The sequence below is a fragment of the Notechis scutatus genome, chromosome 1 (genome assembly GCF_049901735.1).
Source record: "Notechis scutatus isolate UNSWTSFEM ecotype Mainland chromosome 1, rNotScu1.2, whole genome shotgun sequence".
In the NCBI taxonomy this organism is placed as follows: Eukaryota; Metazoa; Chordata; class Lepidosauria; order Squamata; family Elapidae; genus Notechis; species Notechis scutatus.
The window spans coordinates 206151439-206167856 of NC_142009.1; the positions used below are offsets into that span (position 1 = coordinate 206151439).

The window sequence follows — 16418 nt, forward strand, 5'->3', positions numbered from 1 at the left end:
CTAATGTGGTGAGATAGGATTCTATCACTGTCCATGTGTATTTTGCTCCGCATCTTGCCACCTCTGTTTACCTCAGTTATAAACAGTCTACAGTTGCCTCTGGTGAGATGGACAGCAAATAAATAAACAAACAAATATAATTATTACTCCTAATCCTACTATTGTTGTTTGAAATGCACCAGATGATGTATCAACTATTATCTAATAGTGTTTTGTGCTGAATTGTATGTGGATTGTTTAATGCCACTTTTCAGTGTTACAGAGTGCAAGTAACCACGGTAATGAAGAAACGAGAGCAAATATCGCCATTAAGCCATAGAAAAAAGAAGGTGAAAGGAAGGTGCCTTTTTATTTTCCAGGCATTCTTATATCTCTCTTTATCTCAATCTCACATAAGGCTGTGAATGAAAGGGAATAACCCAAAGTTTTGTCTGCAAAATTATCAGCTGCCCATGTTACCTGGCCACAAGATATATCCACAAGATATAATAAAATTGGCATCATTTATTCTCTCCAACCCATGGGCAAAACAAAACATCTAAAGAGGTTTGGGCCTTTGCCTATCAGTAGAATAGCTCTCCCCAAGGAAAAGACCCAATTTGTGAGGGAAGCATGCCAAGCAAAACACCGAATTTAAAAATGAGCCAATGAGAAAGTTCTTGCACCATCATTCATAATGCTGCCAACTGCTCCATTCTAAATCTCCCCTCCCTCATCAATCATGTCACCCAAAAAAGACCACCTGCTGGCTGTCCATCTTTCCCAGGATACACATAGAGACATGAGATGGGAGCAGAAACATACATGAACGGTAACATATTCATCCATCTAGTTACACTCTTTTCCAGAAGCAACATATAAGTGCTTACGCAACACACACTATTATATGTATAAATATACGTGGACAAGATGGTGCAGTTGTAACATATTTCTTCATGAAACAGAAGAAAATATAGATGTCTCTTAGGACCATGGACAGTAAGACAACTGGAAATAATTCCAGAAATCATACTTTCTTGACCATTGTGATTCTGGATAGTCAAAAGCTTCTCAGTGGGAAACAAAATCTTTGAACAGGTCTTGTCTCCCATAGAAATACTCAGAATCAAAGATAGTAAATGTTTCAAAAGATATTGAATTCCTAATACTTAGCATGTTGGACCTTGGAACCTAGGCATATAAATTGAAATGTATATAATAAAAACTCACAGCACAAACAGGATTATTCAGGTAAAAATTTGAGAAGTCAGTTTAATGAATGGACTCTTTTTTATTGTTGGTTTGGTGCTACATATATAATCTAGATTCATGAACCCCTTTTTCTGGTCTGAGAATAGTATTTGATTTTCAAAAAGTGATCTGGGTTAAAAGAAAATAGTGTGGTGCATCATGACAAAAACTGAGCATGATTTTATTTCCATTAAATTTAACTTCATTAAAAATAATCATTGCCTTCCACTTTATATATACCCTGTTTCTCCAACAATATGGCCTCCCCCAATAGGAAGTCCCAGCATGTTTTATAGGCATGAAATGAAATTAAGCCCCTCCCCCAAATTAAGCCCTATATTAGAACATGCGAAATGGGGGAATGGTGGGGGCTTGCCGTTAGGAAGTTCTTTTGTTGCACACCGGATATGGTGCTGCCTTCGTTGACCCTGATACAAAATGCCCCACCAACGCCGAGGTCAACATCCAAGCCGTCGCCGCCCGCCCGCCCGAAGATGCAAGGGGGGAAATTAAGTCACCCCAAAAAGACGGCCTAGCCATTTTTTCAGGGCTCAAAAAAAAATAAGACCCGGCCTTATTATATGAGAAACACGGTAGTATTTCAAACTTTTGTTCTTTTGAAGATCTGTGGAGGCCGGGCTTCAGACCTTGAATTCAGGACACTAATTTTGTACAAAGCATTGCAATGTCTCAAATCTCTATTGTCAAAATCCAGAGATTATTTATAAAACACAAGGGAATTGGGATTTTTTCTCTCCCCATAGGACAGCGCTCTGGCAAGAATGATGGAAGAACAAGCACACAAAAAGATGAATAAAATAATATTTTATTAAGGTCTGTCTGAACCCTAAAGAATTCAGGCTTTAAAACAGACTAACAGTTAGAAATCTCAGTCAGTCATATTTCTCCAACTTTTACATTGCTTTTTTTTTCTTGATAAAACTAATGGTCTCAATGCCAGAATCATGCATGGATGACATCAGTGCAGGAGATTGACAGCCAAATCACACAGTATAATATGCAATTTTGAGCTATGTTCCACAATAAAATTATCTACTGCTATTTCACATGAAGAACATCATAATTAAATCAACCTATACTTCAGAAAGAGAGTCCAATCCCTCTGTTAAGATGTCTAAATCCATGGAAATCAATACATTCACCCATGTGTAACTCTGCATAGGATTAAACAGCTATTAGTATTATCAATAGTTAGCATTTTTCAGAACATGATGAAATACCCTTGGTGTCAAAATGTATCTGGTCAGATGGATAGGTATAGAAGGACCATCAAGAAAAAAAACTAGCGTAAAAAGAGTTTGGGCAGTTGGGAGAACACAAAATGCTAGAAATTCTCTCTGTGTGTAGGAGATGAAAATGATAGAATTCTAAATAAATGGCCACAATGGGAAAATGCTCTTACAACAAATAAGTGGGAAAAATTTTAAAACAAAATGCTAATGACCAGGAAATTGAAAACTGTATAAGCATTTGCCTGGTTATACAAAGGAGTAAACAGATTTGGGAGAGATAGGCATACATGCTGCCCAATCGTTCTACAAACACAGTTTGTTACAAATATTTTTCAAAGTTTAGTATAAAGAGCTCAAAAGATAAGACAATGAGACCTGGTTTCTGCTAGGGCAGACATCCTTACAACTGCCTTTCAAATCTCTGCAATAAACAAATTTTTTTGCAAAGTGCCACAAACTTGAAGACACTGGGTATAGGATGTGAATGCATGCATTTAGCCCTGTGTGTGCATAACTGAATTGTCAAGCCAGGTATTGACATATGTGTAGTCATTTTAGTTAGGTGTAATATATATTCTTTTTCTTACTTTCTCTGTGGCACTCATGGGGGGAAGGATTTCGGGTTTGCCACATTCCTAAGGGGGGAGGAGTGGAGATAAAGAGAGTGTTTTGGCTAGGTGATCTTCCTTCCCATGGGAAACAAGCTGTCCTTGTTTGGGTCCCTTGAGGTGGAGATTTATGACATCAAGCAACGTTGAATTACTTCTATTGGAGAATCTGACTTTTCGGGGTTGTTTCTAACTTGTAATATTGTGGGGTAATTCCCGGTTGTGTCAGATCTGGAATTACCACGGACTTTGCCAATTTGATGCTTTCTTAAATAAAAGAAATCTTTTTTGAAGATGGACTTTGTACTTTTCTTTTTAAATGGATTTCATCACTTGGAAACCTGACATGAATGTCTAAACGTTTAGTTGGGATTGATTAATACTGTGGAAATGTTAGACATTATCTTTTCCCTAAAATATTGTCATATTAAGCTTGTCCATAAATCTACACATGGAGAAATGATTGTTTCAGGAAGAAAAGCATATATTGGAAGGGGGCGGGGGGAGTCCTGGAGTTTTCTTTTCTGGGTTGTTTTGTTTTCTTGAATATGCAAAATATTTTCCAGAAAAAGAAATATGCAAGTACCCAGCTTTCTCACACATTTCACAAAAACAAGCACAGTTCTAAATAATTTCACAAATTTGTGTCTGGGAAAATATTGGATCAGAATTCTTCCCCCAAGTGTGGACAAGTAGTTGAAACAAATACATCCTAACCATCTGTTAGTAATTCTTATTTCTCCTTTACAAAATTCTGGGCATAGGTTCATTCCGAAATATTGTCAACAAGGTTGATCGATGTTTGAGATAGCATTTTCTCCAGAAAATGTCTAGAATTGAGTTTTCAGTGCCATCCCCAAAGTTGCTACAGAAGAAAGGGGAGGGAATGGACACAACTGCAATTTTCATGGCTTTTGATGGCTCATCCTATATGCATCTAGCCATCAATGAAGAGACTCAAACCAAAGTTTGATGCTAATTTATGTTAGCTTTTGCTGGTAGGAAAAACAGACACAAAATATATTTGGTAAGGTAAGCAGAAGAAGAAAAAGGAGGGGCAGTAAATGGGGTGATGAAAGTAGGGCCCTGGGACAAAAATCATTAGAAAAGACTCTTGGAAGTAGACAAAAGGAGATTTGGAATAGAAGCAATAATTACCAACTAAACTGTAGTAAATAGGTAAAAATATATGGTTTTAATAAGAATGGTACAGATTGATAAAGGTGAATTAGATTGGAAAATGTTTGCACTGCTGAAGAGATATTGGTTGGAGGTCAATAACGACTTTTGCTGAAGAGAGATGTTGGGACATGATTCAGAAAAATATGCAAAAGACAGAATTAAAATGTGTTTATCCAACGTGTAAAGTTCTTGGCGATGCTGAAGGTAGAAGATCAGATGTTTTACTAGTCAGAGAGAAAAGTCACCAGCTAGCTCGAGAAATGAGAAAATGAGAAAAAAGAATGCTGCCAAAATCCTTCCGTTTTTCAATTTCAAATTTAGAAAATAAGTAGAGTTAGAGATGGATCCGTGCACACACAAATTAAGCCCAAATTATTACCTGAAAATCTATATATCTACATTTGATGCACTGAATATAGAAGAAAGATGCTCTCACTTTGCAATCTAAATGGCCCAAAATGTGGCAGTGTTGAGAACAAACAAATCATCCCCTTTCTAATTACCTTCCCAGAGATTTAAGAAACAGTAATTCCTCAGTCATAAAATATTCAGAAATTCAAGGAAAGTTGAGAAATCTTGAAGAAGGTACTAGAAGCAACCATAGACTTGCAAGGCCAATGTAAGATAAATCCATAAATTTAATTTTGTAGAAAGAAAGCATAGTCACAGAATACTGTCTTTGTTCTCTCGATAAACCATTGTTTTTCTAGTTCTACCCAATTGCCTCATATAATTCACCCCACATCTGACCTCACTAATCATATGTGCTGCTATATCCAATGAATTACTTTGCTGCATCCAAGCATATCCATGGGGTGGAATTCACAATGGAGTGTAATGTAATTCATTTACTTGTTATTCATGAAGTACCCCAGCTTAGTCCTACACTTAGGGAAGAAAAACCAAAAGTACACATATGGACTGGGTGAAACCAGGCTCAATAGCAGTAACTGTGAGAGGGATCTTGGAGTCTTAGTGGACAACCAGCTAAATATGAGTCAGCAGTGTGCAGCAGCAGCCAAAAAAGCTAATGCAATCCTAAGTTGTATTAACAGAGGGAAACAATCAAGATCAAGGGAAGTACTAATACCACTCTATAAAGCCTTAGTAAGACCACACCTAGAGTACTGCATCCAGTTTTGTTCACCACATTATAAAAAAGATGTTGAGACTCTAGAAAAAGTACAGAGAAGAGCAACCAGGATGATTAGGGGGCTGGAGACTAAAACATACAAGGAACGGTTGCAGGAACTGGGCTTGGATAGTCTAGTAAAGAGAAGGACCAGGGGAGACATGATAGGGGTCTTCCAATATTTGAAGGGCTGCCACAGGGAGGAAGGAGGTCAAGCTGTTTTCTAAAGCGCCTGTAGGCCAGACAAGGAATAATGGATGGAAACTGAACAAGGAGAGATTTAACCTGGAAATAAGGAGAGACTTTCTGACAGAACAATCAACCAATGGAACAGCTTGCCCTCAGAAGTTGTGGGAGCGCCATCACTTGAGACTTTCGAGATTGGACTGCCATTTGTCAGAAATGGTATAGGGTCTCCCGCTTGGGCGGGGGGTTGGACTAGATGACCTACAAGGTCCCTTCCAACTCTGATTATCTGTTTGATCTGTTTTCACTTTAATGCTTTTTAATATAAGGGGAAAATATGAAGCAGTGTCTTAAAATGAATTTCTGTCAGGTCTTTTAAGAACCCACAGGCCAATCCAGTCAGGGTAGACAAAAGAGAAAAGAAAACCATTGGAAAATGCTCCTTCGAAAGAAGACATGGATTTTTAAATAATTAAAAGAGCGCTTGGACTGATTTTCTCAATTTGCTTGCCGAGAAAAGTTGGTGACGTGAGCAGGGAGTTAAATTGAACCGGACTTTTAAGTGCAGGAATAAAATTTTATTGAAAAAGCAACATTCTCCGACACTTAATATTGCTGTGATTCAATGATGGGATTCAATTTTTTTCACTACCGATTCTGTGGGTGTGGCTTGGTGGGCGTGGCAGGGGAAGGATACTGTAAAGTCTCCAGTCAGAGGTGGTATTTGCCGGTTCTCTGAACTACTCAAAATTTCTGCTACCGGTTCTCCAGAACTGGTCAGAACCTGCTGAATACCACCTCTACTGTGATTGACTTTTAAGCTAATTTTAGTCCTCTTTTGCTGCAGAAAATTTCCGTCTACATCCACTATTAAACTTTCCTGTTATTTTGTGGTCTTCCCAACAAAATCCCCCTGCTTAGTTACAGTGCTCTTTCCAGCAATCCAGTCTCTAAATTTCATACTTTTTTAAAAGAAGAAAACTGAAAACTGAATGTATTCTTAGCAATCCTAGATTCATTTTTCCAAATGATCATCCTATATAGAAGTTGGGGGGGGGGGAGGGAGACAGGTCATTTGACAGCACTTTTGCAAACTGTCTATGAAGTTATGATGTCACTGTAATAGAAACCAATCTAAAAATCAAAGGGAAGGAAGTCTGAGTTATTAATATATTTATATCCAGAATATGTAAAAGCATCTTTTCAGAGCCCACATTCAAACACCATCTGGGCCTCCAAAAATCATTGTCATTGGATTCAGTGAAATTTTCCCAGCATGGCTGGCTGGGAAATTCTGGGAGATGAAGTCCACAGATCTTAAAGTTGCCAAGGTTGACAAACACTGCTCTGGAGATTTTAAGAAGAATAAAATAAGCTGGTTATAAGGACAGACCCTTCAGTCCAGTGCAGGAGATCCATATTGCTTTGTCGCAATTTTCTTCCAAATTTACATCACTGCTAATAACATCTAAAAATTCACAGGGATCAGACCAAATTGTATCAATTCTTTACATCTGATAGTGGCAAATCATAGACCAGGATTTTCAGTTGCTTTGGCTATGGCACAAAAAGAAGATCAAGGAAAACATCTCTGTCAGGAGTAGGCATATTTTGGGTAAATAAAAGCCAAGTAAACATTTTATGGAGGCATGAAATAATATTTTTTATGTGTTTTCAGAATTAAATGACAAGAAGCTATGTGCTGGAAATGTTCCCCAGTCCTTGTCTACATCCAGCATGACATTAATACACTGAGAATAATTTAAAAGACAGGGGGAACTAGATCTTCAGAATAACTTTTTATATTAAATTCTTTGTTTTCTTGTTAGTTTGTATAGTTATCTCTCATATAAATGCAGATGCAACTGAAAGAAAACTTAAACATTCTAAGAGAATTTATGAGTTAAAATTATAGAATGAAATGGCAGTTAAAGGCTATTCTTCATATTTTCCCCTCCTTTTTGTATTTGCTTTCAATTTAGCTGGTGAAATCCATTTCTACCCACTTGAAATTGTACTTCACAATTTCAAAACTATTTTTTCCAGGTTATCATGACAATGTGGTATGAGCCAAGAACAACAGAATTTTCTATTTTTGAAAGAACAAAATATGAATATTCAAAGCATAATACAATATGACAAGGAAGTATTAATTATGTTTATATTTACACGATTCAACCTTCAGTTTTCATTTGTGTGTGTGTGAGAGAGAGAGAGGAGAAGAGGGAGGGAAAGAGAGAGGGCGGAGGGAGGGAGAAGGAAAGGAAGAGCAAGAGAATACTAATACATGGTATTTAAGGCATAATCTTGGAATCTTCTATTGAAATCACAAGCTAGCCCAAGGTTTTTGCTGATACCGCAATGTATTTTACATTTTGACCGTAAAAGCATGGTTTTCTGCAAAAGAGAATTTATATCTTCACACACTATGTCACCTTACTCCTAAATATAATAAGCACTGGTGGCAATAATTTCTAAGGGTAATTTTATTCTTGACATTCCACTCTTCGAATTTCAGAAAATAATATATAATTTTCTGATGTAATTACTACAATTATTCTGATTTAATTATAAGAGTGAACTATTAAATTAGTATTAGTTGCACCAAGGTACATTAAATAGAATTAATACAGTTGCTTGAATGAGGGATAAAGAAGTTCAAGTCCTCCAGCGGCTATTGAACTACAACTCCCAGCATTCCACTCCATTGGCCATGTTGGTTAGAGATGCTGCAAAATATTTAGCATCATCTGGAGGACCAAAGATTCCTGATCCCCAAATGTAGATTATTGGTCTTGTCAAATACCTGATTATTATTTTTGAAGCATACCCATATGGCTTATACTGAGTCATATGAGACCCATAGCTCAATACTGGCTTTTCATAAGTCTCAGGTGTATTTCATATCATTCATATAACTTTTATAACAAAACTGAAATGAGGCTCCCTTGGAAACAAAGACAGTCCTGAATAAATATGAATTTATTCATACTACAACAACTCATATATGCTTGATTTTTGTAACATTCAGTTGGGCAAAACTGTGCACCATAGAGAAACAATTTTTGAATCAATCTATCTCAAATGAGCTAACTGGGAGAGTTTACCCCAAATCCCATGACCTGTAACTCCTGTGGGATTTAAATTTGGAAAAGTTGTGACTGTTTCAGTACTGCTACCCTGCTACAGTCTGTCACAATCATGTGATCGCCATTTCCAATGCTCCCTACCGGTTTCCTACAAGAAAAGTCAATTGGGAAGCCAGTAGGAAGTCAGAAGCCTTTTCCATTCCCACTGTTTTTATGCCTATCCGGGGTCATTTTCTTTCTCTGTTTAAGTAAGGAAATATATCTGAAATGATGACCCAGTGGGTTATGAGTTTGCTACTATACTACCAAAACAGTGCACCATAGGACAAAACATTTTGAACCAAGGTACATCAAATGAGCTAGCTTGCAGAATGCATCCAAAACCCGGGACCTATGATTCCTGTAGAGCTAAAATTTGGCAAATCATATAAAGCATAACATAAAATTATCATAAACCAGTTCATGACATAATAGAAATATCATAAAAAATTTCCTGTGCTGATATTTGACAGTGCAACATGGACTATTTTTGAGGAAGATACATCTCTGGGTGTATCCCAACTTTTCCAATGAAGGCAATACACTAGAAGGTGTTAAGGAATCTGGTAGGGAAATCTCTCTGAAAGGATGATCCAAGGCTTTAAGGATTGTATAATTTCCCATAAGAGACAGTCACAGTATCTAGCAAAAAAAGCTGAATTTTCTGAGCCAGCATGACGACTAGTGTTACCAAAGGACAATTCAGATTTTTGTTTTTATTAAATATCTATATATTAGGCTGTAATTATACTCAAAGCTATGGTTTTTCCAGTAGTAATGTATGGCTGTAAGGAAACCTGAACACGAAAGAGTTAATATTTTTGAATTATGGTGCTGGAGAAAATTCTTGAGAGAGTCCCTTAGACTGCAAGGAGTTTCTAAAATTAAATTAAACTTGACTGTTTTTGGAAGGACAGATACTGAAGCTGGAGCTCAAATACCTTGGCCACCTAATGTGAAGAGAGAACTCATTGGAAAAGACCCTGATGCTGAGAAAGACCGAAGGCAAAAGAGAAGGGGAGGAAATGGTTAGATAGTTTAAACTAAGAGCAAATCCCACTCTTCACCAGCACTGATGTTGTTACCTAGCTTGGGTAATAAAACATCTATGAGAAAACAACCAAGCTCAGAGAGTTTCAAGGACCCCTTTTTGGAAGATACATTCCAATTATAGTTTAGTCTGCTAAGAAAAACTAAATTCATCCTAATATTTAGCATCCCAGGGACATAACCTACCAAAAAGCATTTTTGATGCTTGGCTCCTGCTTGGCTGAAGTCACAATCTATTAAAATGTGAGGCAGAGAGTTGTAAGAGTTCCTTCACTACAATTCTCAGACAAGCCTAACACGAATCAGTATTATTTCTGCCTACCTGCCTCTTGCTTGCTAATTCAAGTTGTTTCTTTTCCTGGCTGGGCAAAGCTAACAATATGTCATGCAGTTAGAGGCTTGTGATAGAAATAAGCTGTGCCACTTCTGCCTCAAATAAATGGTTTCATGGCTGTTAAGTTTTCTTCTAAGTTAGCACAGAATGCTGTGACAGCACTGGAAACAGCAAGCTAAGAAACAGGAAAGGGCACCAAAGTCACTTCAATAATAACACCTGGCAACTATTTTGGGGGGTGAGGGGGAAACCACAATGTTTTGGTTTTTTTTCCCCCTTATCTTTGGCTACAGTTAATCAGTCATATTCAGACAAAAATTCATAAAAATATTCTCAAAATTAGAACAATGCCAATTGAAGAGACTTACACTGTGTCCAAAGATAAGTCCACTGCAGTGTCCCCCAGTGAAATGATGAAAATTGGGGCAATTGGCAGTCCACCTATTCTTACAACCATAGAGAAGTTGCAACTGCCCCCACCTGACTATGTCTCCGAGGCTTTCCAGGCCCAGTGGGCCAGGTAGCAGATGAAGGCCTCCTGGGATACAGAAGGTTTGCACGCACTAGTGGGCAGTAGGCTGGAGTCTCCCAAGCCAATACCCTCCTAGATCATAGCAACTTTGCACCATACTGCAGCACCTGCCCCAACTCAAATGAGATCTGCACCAGGCCTCTCAAAGCCTCCCCCCATCCCTCTGAAGCTATAACCCTAACCTCACACTTCTGGTGCTGTCACAGAGACAAGACAAAAGAAAAAAAGGAAAAAGAAAGGATAGTAAGGACAGACTATGTGAACCACTCAAATAGTTCAAATTCAGTTGAAAAGTGAAAGTATCTCCATTTTTATGCACAATTCATCATCCAATCCCATCAAACTGAAAATTTAAATCATCGTTTCTTCCTGAGTCTCAAGCACAGATTTTTAAAGAATTCTGTTGAGTTTTTTTAAATATTTTGTTGCATTTGTTAGGGATATACACCCTAGCAGAACGTGCAACGGCAGTCTAGCAGACAGGCAGATATGTGAGATAAAAACGTTGTTGTAGCTTACACTCAGTAAGACAGATACACTGTGCAAGTTAAATAGTTTTTATTCCAGCAAGAGTTATAGCATAGTCAAACAGTCCATATGTCATACACTAAGTTCAGTCAGTCCGGGGGTTATTCAATTTGCAAAGTCCAGTGTCGAAAAAGAGTTCATTAAACTTACAATCAATCAGTCCAGTGATATATCTCTTTTGCAGTCAGAGATATGAAGAAAAATCAAACCCCTTTTCTTCTCTCAGCAAACACGCAGTTATCACCATCAATCCATCATTGTCAGCATTCCAGTAAAAGCCGGCAAACAGTGAGCTCTCTTGCTCCCTCTTATGGTGATTTTACAACCGCACCCAAAATACTTGGTTTACAGTTTAAAGTGATACATACACTTAAACTCACTAATATAGTTTATATATATTATTTTTACCCAAACTAAGTTAGGTAACCAATGTTATCCCTAACAGCATTGTTTTTGTGTTTTAATCCTGTTTGCTGCCCAGGGTCATCTATTTGAGATAAGCAGCTACACTGATTAATCAAATTAATAAATCATATCTAAATTCAGCCTACATCACCATCACATATATAGGTTAAGGTTAGTCCCCACTTCCTCAATGCTCCCCAAATACAGCTGAAAGTTATGCCACATTCAGAATAAGGTGAGTTGCAAGAGATGTCAAAAATAACAATAAAGATTTGGGGAAAGTATTTTAAGTGAAAGGAAAGCCAAATGAAAGTGTAGGTCTAGTATGATAGCTCAGTCTGTCTTCTCTCAGAGGGAAAATAGAACCTGATATAGCAGACCATTCCTCTCTGGGGGAATAAAACTTGTAGTTTAGGATAGATAAGGAAAGACTCAGAGAGAATTAAGCTAATTTAAATGTATTCAAGGCTCCAGGGTCATATAAGCCAGGGCACTGAAGGAATTAGTGGATATAATTGCAAAATCACTTTTAGTAACCTTTGAAAGAGCCAGTTTGGTGTAGTGGTTAAGGCATTAGGCTAGAAACCAGGAGACCATGAGTTCTAGTCCAGTGTTAGACACAAAGCTAGCTGGGTGATTTGGGGCTAGTCATTTTATCTCAGCCCTAGGAAGGAGACAATGGCAAACCACTTCTGAAAGACCTTGCCCAGAAAATTACAGGGATTGGGTAGACAGTCTCTGAGATTCTGACGTGACTGAATGCAAAAGGGAAAAAAGCTTTGAGGGCCAGTATGATCTCAGAAGACTGGAGGAGAGCAAATGTCACCATCATCAAAATGGGGAAGGAGGAGATCCCAGGAAAATACCAATCTGCCTACTTGATGTCTTCATGGACAAAGTCTTCAGTTAGCTTAGCAAATTGGAGCATGCTGAGAGGAGAGCTTCTAAGATGTTGAAGGGTCTAAAAGCCAAATTCTATGAGGAAAGATTAAAGGATCTGACTAGATTTAACTTGTGGAAAAGAACAACTGATGGGAGGTACAATAAGAATCTTCAAATACCAGTATCTAAAGGGTTATCACACAGAAAAGAGAATGGAATTACTCTCCATTGTCTAGACTCTAGAAGGCATGATTACAAGGAAGCGAGGTCAGGCTAGATATTTTTTGACTATACAAGCTGCCAGGAAGTGGAACACACTATTCCATGAAGTCTCTTTTGTTAAAAGGTGTTCAAGCAAAGGCTAGATCAGGGGTGGGCAAACTTTTTGGCTCGGGGGCCGCATTGACTTTTAAAATTTGACAGACAGGCCGGGTCAGCACAAGATTTTTTGGGAATCGCCCCCCCCCTTTCCCCCCCTCTTCTCCTCCTTCCCCTCCCCTCGGAGGCTCCCCTCCCCTCGGAGGCCCTCTGAGTCAGGAGTTGCTACCGCCGGTGCGGCTCCGCGCGGCTCCAGTCCCGCGTTGCCTCGGGAAGGGAAAGGCAAAAAGGAAGAGCCGCAGCGGTGCTTTGCAACGGGAGCAGCGGCACCGGAGGCTCAGGCTCAGCGGCTCCTGGTTTTGCCTTTTCCTTCCCAAGGCAACGCAGGACTGGAGCCGCACGAGCTGCGCCGGCGGTAGCAACTCCTGACAGCCCCAGCCGGACACCTGAGCAGAGCCCGGGCGAAACTGCCTCTTTGCTGCTGCCGGAGCACCGCCAGGTCGCCTCCTCCAAGCAGCCTGCCCGCCCACCGGGCTTCCCCTCTGCCGCGCGGCTCGGGGCCAGGCGCAAGCGCCCGCGAGTTAAAAGGAAGCCGAAAGTTGCTGGGAAGTTGCTCGGGTGCTGGGAGCAGGCTTTTAAAGTGCCGCCCGAGCAAAGTTTAAGCCTGGAAGCCCCGGAAATCCGAGCAACTTCCCAGCAACTTTCAGCTTCCTTTTAACTCGCGGGCGCTCACGCCTGGCCCCGAGCCGCGCGGCGGAAGGGAAGCCCGGCGGGCGGGCGGGCAGGCTGCTTGGAGGAGGCTCCGGGCTTCCCCTCCGCCAGGCGCGAGCGCCCGCGAGTTAAAACGAAGCCGAAAGTTGCTGGGAAGTTGCTCCGTTTTCCAGGGCTTTGCAAAAGCAAAGTTTGCAGGCTGGAGCGTCTTCCCGCCAAGGAGCGGGAAGGGTTCCGCCCGATGGGCGGGGCGGGCTGCTTAAACTTACCTCGGGCGGCACTTTAAAAGCCTGCTCCCAGCACCCGAACAACTTCCCAGCAACTTCCGGCTTCGTTTTAACTCGCGGGCGCTCGCGCCTCGCCCAAGCCGCACGGCAGCCCGCTCCATGCAGCCCGCCCGCCCACCGGGCAGAACCCTTCCGCTCCTCGGCGGGAAGACTCTCCAGCCTGCAAACTTTGCCTTTGCAAAGCCCGGAAAACGGAGCAACTTCCCAGCAACTTTCGGCTTCGTTTAACTCGCGGGCGCTCACGCCTCGCCCGAGCCGCACGGCGGAGGGGAAGCCCGGAGCACCACCGGGTCGCCTCCTCCAAGCAGCCCGCCTGCCCACCAGGCGGCGCGGCTTGGGGCCAGGCGCGAGCGCCCGCGAGTTAAAATGAAGCTGAAAGTTGCTGGGAAGTTGCTCGGGTGCTGGGAGCAGGCTTTTAAAGTGCCACCCGAGCAAAGTTTAAGCAGCCCGCCCCGCCCGCCGGGCAGAACTCTTCCCGCTCCTCGGCGGGAAGACGCTCCAGCCTGCAAGCTTTGCCTTTGCAAAGTTTAAGCCTGGAAGCCCCGGAAAAAAAAGGGGGATCGGCGGGGACTCACCTTCGGAGAGGTCGCACTCGAAGGTGATTTCGAACTCCCAGCTGAGGCCTTTGCAAATTTCTTTTCTTTCCTACCCCTAGATCGCTCCGCACTGTTTTGCAGCTTTGGGGGCCACGCGGCACAGGGCAATTATGCCACGCCCAGCGATTTTTTTTTCAGGGGCGGGCCGCATTGGACAGACCAACGGGCCGGATGTGGCCCGTGGGCCGTAGTTTGCCCACCCCTGGGCTAGATGGTCATATGTCAGCAGTAATTTAACTGAACTGATCTCTAAGGTCCCTTTCAAATCTATTATTCCACTTATAAAATTCCAATTCTCTGTCAAAACATTTCCAGTATTAAAAAAAATGAAATAAACAAAATAAACAATGTCATACAACAACATTCATTAAAGGCAGATCCAATTTATAAAGAGATCCAAAATGTAATAAACATTTATTTGCTTCTGTGGCTTATCCTCACAACAGCAGTTTTTCTGCTTCAAATTGTAAAACGACAAGCCATAATTCATTCAAAAGAAGATGAAGAACAGCCAATCTCAAACTTTTCTTACTGTTTGTTAACTCAGAAGCAAAATATTCCCAATACATTTTTTTTCAGGCCTTTAGACCTCCACTTTTTGGATTTGTGCTGGATTTGTGTGGTGACATTTCTAAATATAACTTGCTTTTCTCTAACTGTCCTCTTTTGGCTTGGCCCGATTTTGACATTTACTTTTCTTTAGGCTCTCTAAAATAATACTATCTGGAACATACCTGTTATTTTCACACAATGTTCTCCCTCTTTTCACACAACATTCTCCTTCTGAATTTATGTTTGGCAAGATATATTTGAAACTGAATTGTGCTTATATGACTTTAATGTTTATCTGCTAGTTTCTATAAGTGCAAATTTGGGATGGGTACAGATTTTGGAGTTGATTCAACCATTCAGAAAACTGTCTATCACTTCCAACTAATTTGGAAGCATAACTGGAGTCAGAATCTTCTACTTCCTTCAGGCTGTAACTGGAAATCAACAAATGGGTGCTTTTCTGCTGGATCCATTTTTTTCAGTGGATAGTACCCCCTTTTAGAGAAATAGCAATAGCACTTAAGACTTATATACCGCTTTATAGTGCTTTTACAGCCCTCTCAAAGCAGTTTAGAGAGTCAGCATATTACCCCCAACAATTTGGGTCCTCATTTTACCCACCTCGGAAGGATGGAAGGCTGAGTCAACCTTGAGCCTGGTGGGATTTGATCTGCCAAATTGCAGTAGGAGTAGCTTGCAGTTCTGAACTCTAACCACTGCGCCACCGAGGCTCATTATAGCTGCCCATGTCTTTATAACTAAATGTGCAATGTTTTCTTAAACAGAAATAAATTGCCAATGATTCTGGCTATTGCAAATAACTTTTATATCCTTACATTCCTAAGAGTAAGACACAACTTATAGGACAGAAGATCTGGCTGAAAAAAATTGTTTACATCTCCAGCATGAGATTTTAAAAGGACATAGTTTTCCATGTATGTTTTTTTCCTCTCCAGATAAAAGGTAAAAATGTATAGGCTGGCATGACTTGACAGAGAGGAACGGCCACACTGAGAAATTAAACATTATTATGTATGATAAGGAATTACTTAGATTGTTGACCAGCTGTTCTGTGATTGGCAGAATAGCAAAAGTGATAGAGATGATGGCAAGGGCTGAGATGCTTGGCAGAGTGTTTTTTGGGGCAGCAGTGGTAGCAGCAACGGCTCTAAATTTCCCTTAAACAAAAAAAAGATGGGCTGTACAAGAGTGCTTGGCAAACAATCCTTGGGCTATTTGTTGTACTGGTCATGTAGAGAGTACCACTTTTTAAAGTGTTGAGAAATCATTCTTTGTTTGTTTGTTTTAATGATCTTCATTTCTGAAGAAAAAATGACTTGTTTTTCGTACCTTCCTCCATTCTAAAGGGCCAAATAACAACACAGCAGTGCTGCTATATTCAAAGCAAACAAAAGGTAGACATAGAGTCCCAAAGGGGTTTTTCAAAAGGCAGCTGGACTTTGTTTTTCCCTGAAGTCGTTTTGTTGCTCATCCAAAAAGCTTC

The 16418-nt window shown here is 40.4% G+C and overlaps 1 protein-coding gene across 4 annotated transcripts in view; it reads right to left on the reverse strand.

The window, feature by feature from the left end:
• Positions 1 to 16418, reverse strand: part of KYNU (kynureninase) — a 119816-nt gene that overhangs the window by 72769 nt on the left and 30629 nt on the right. The window lies entirely within an intron of this gene.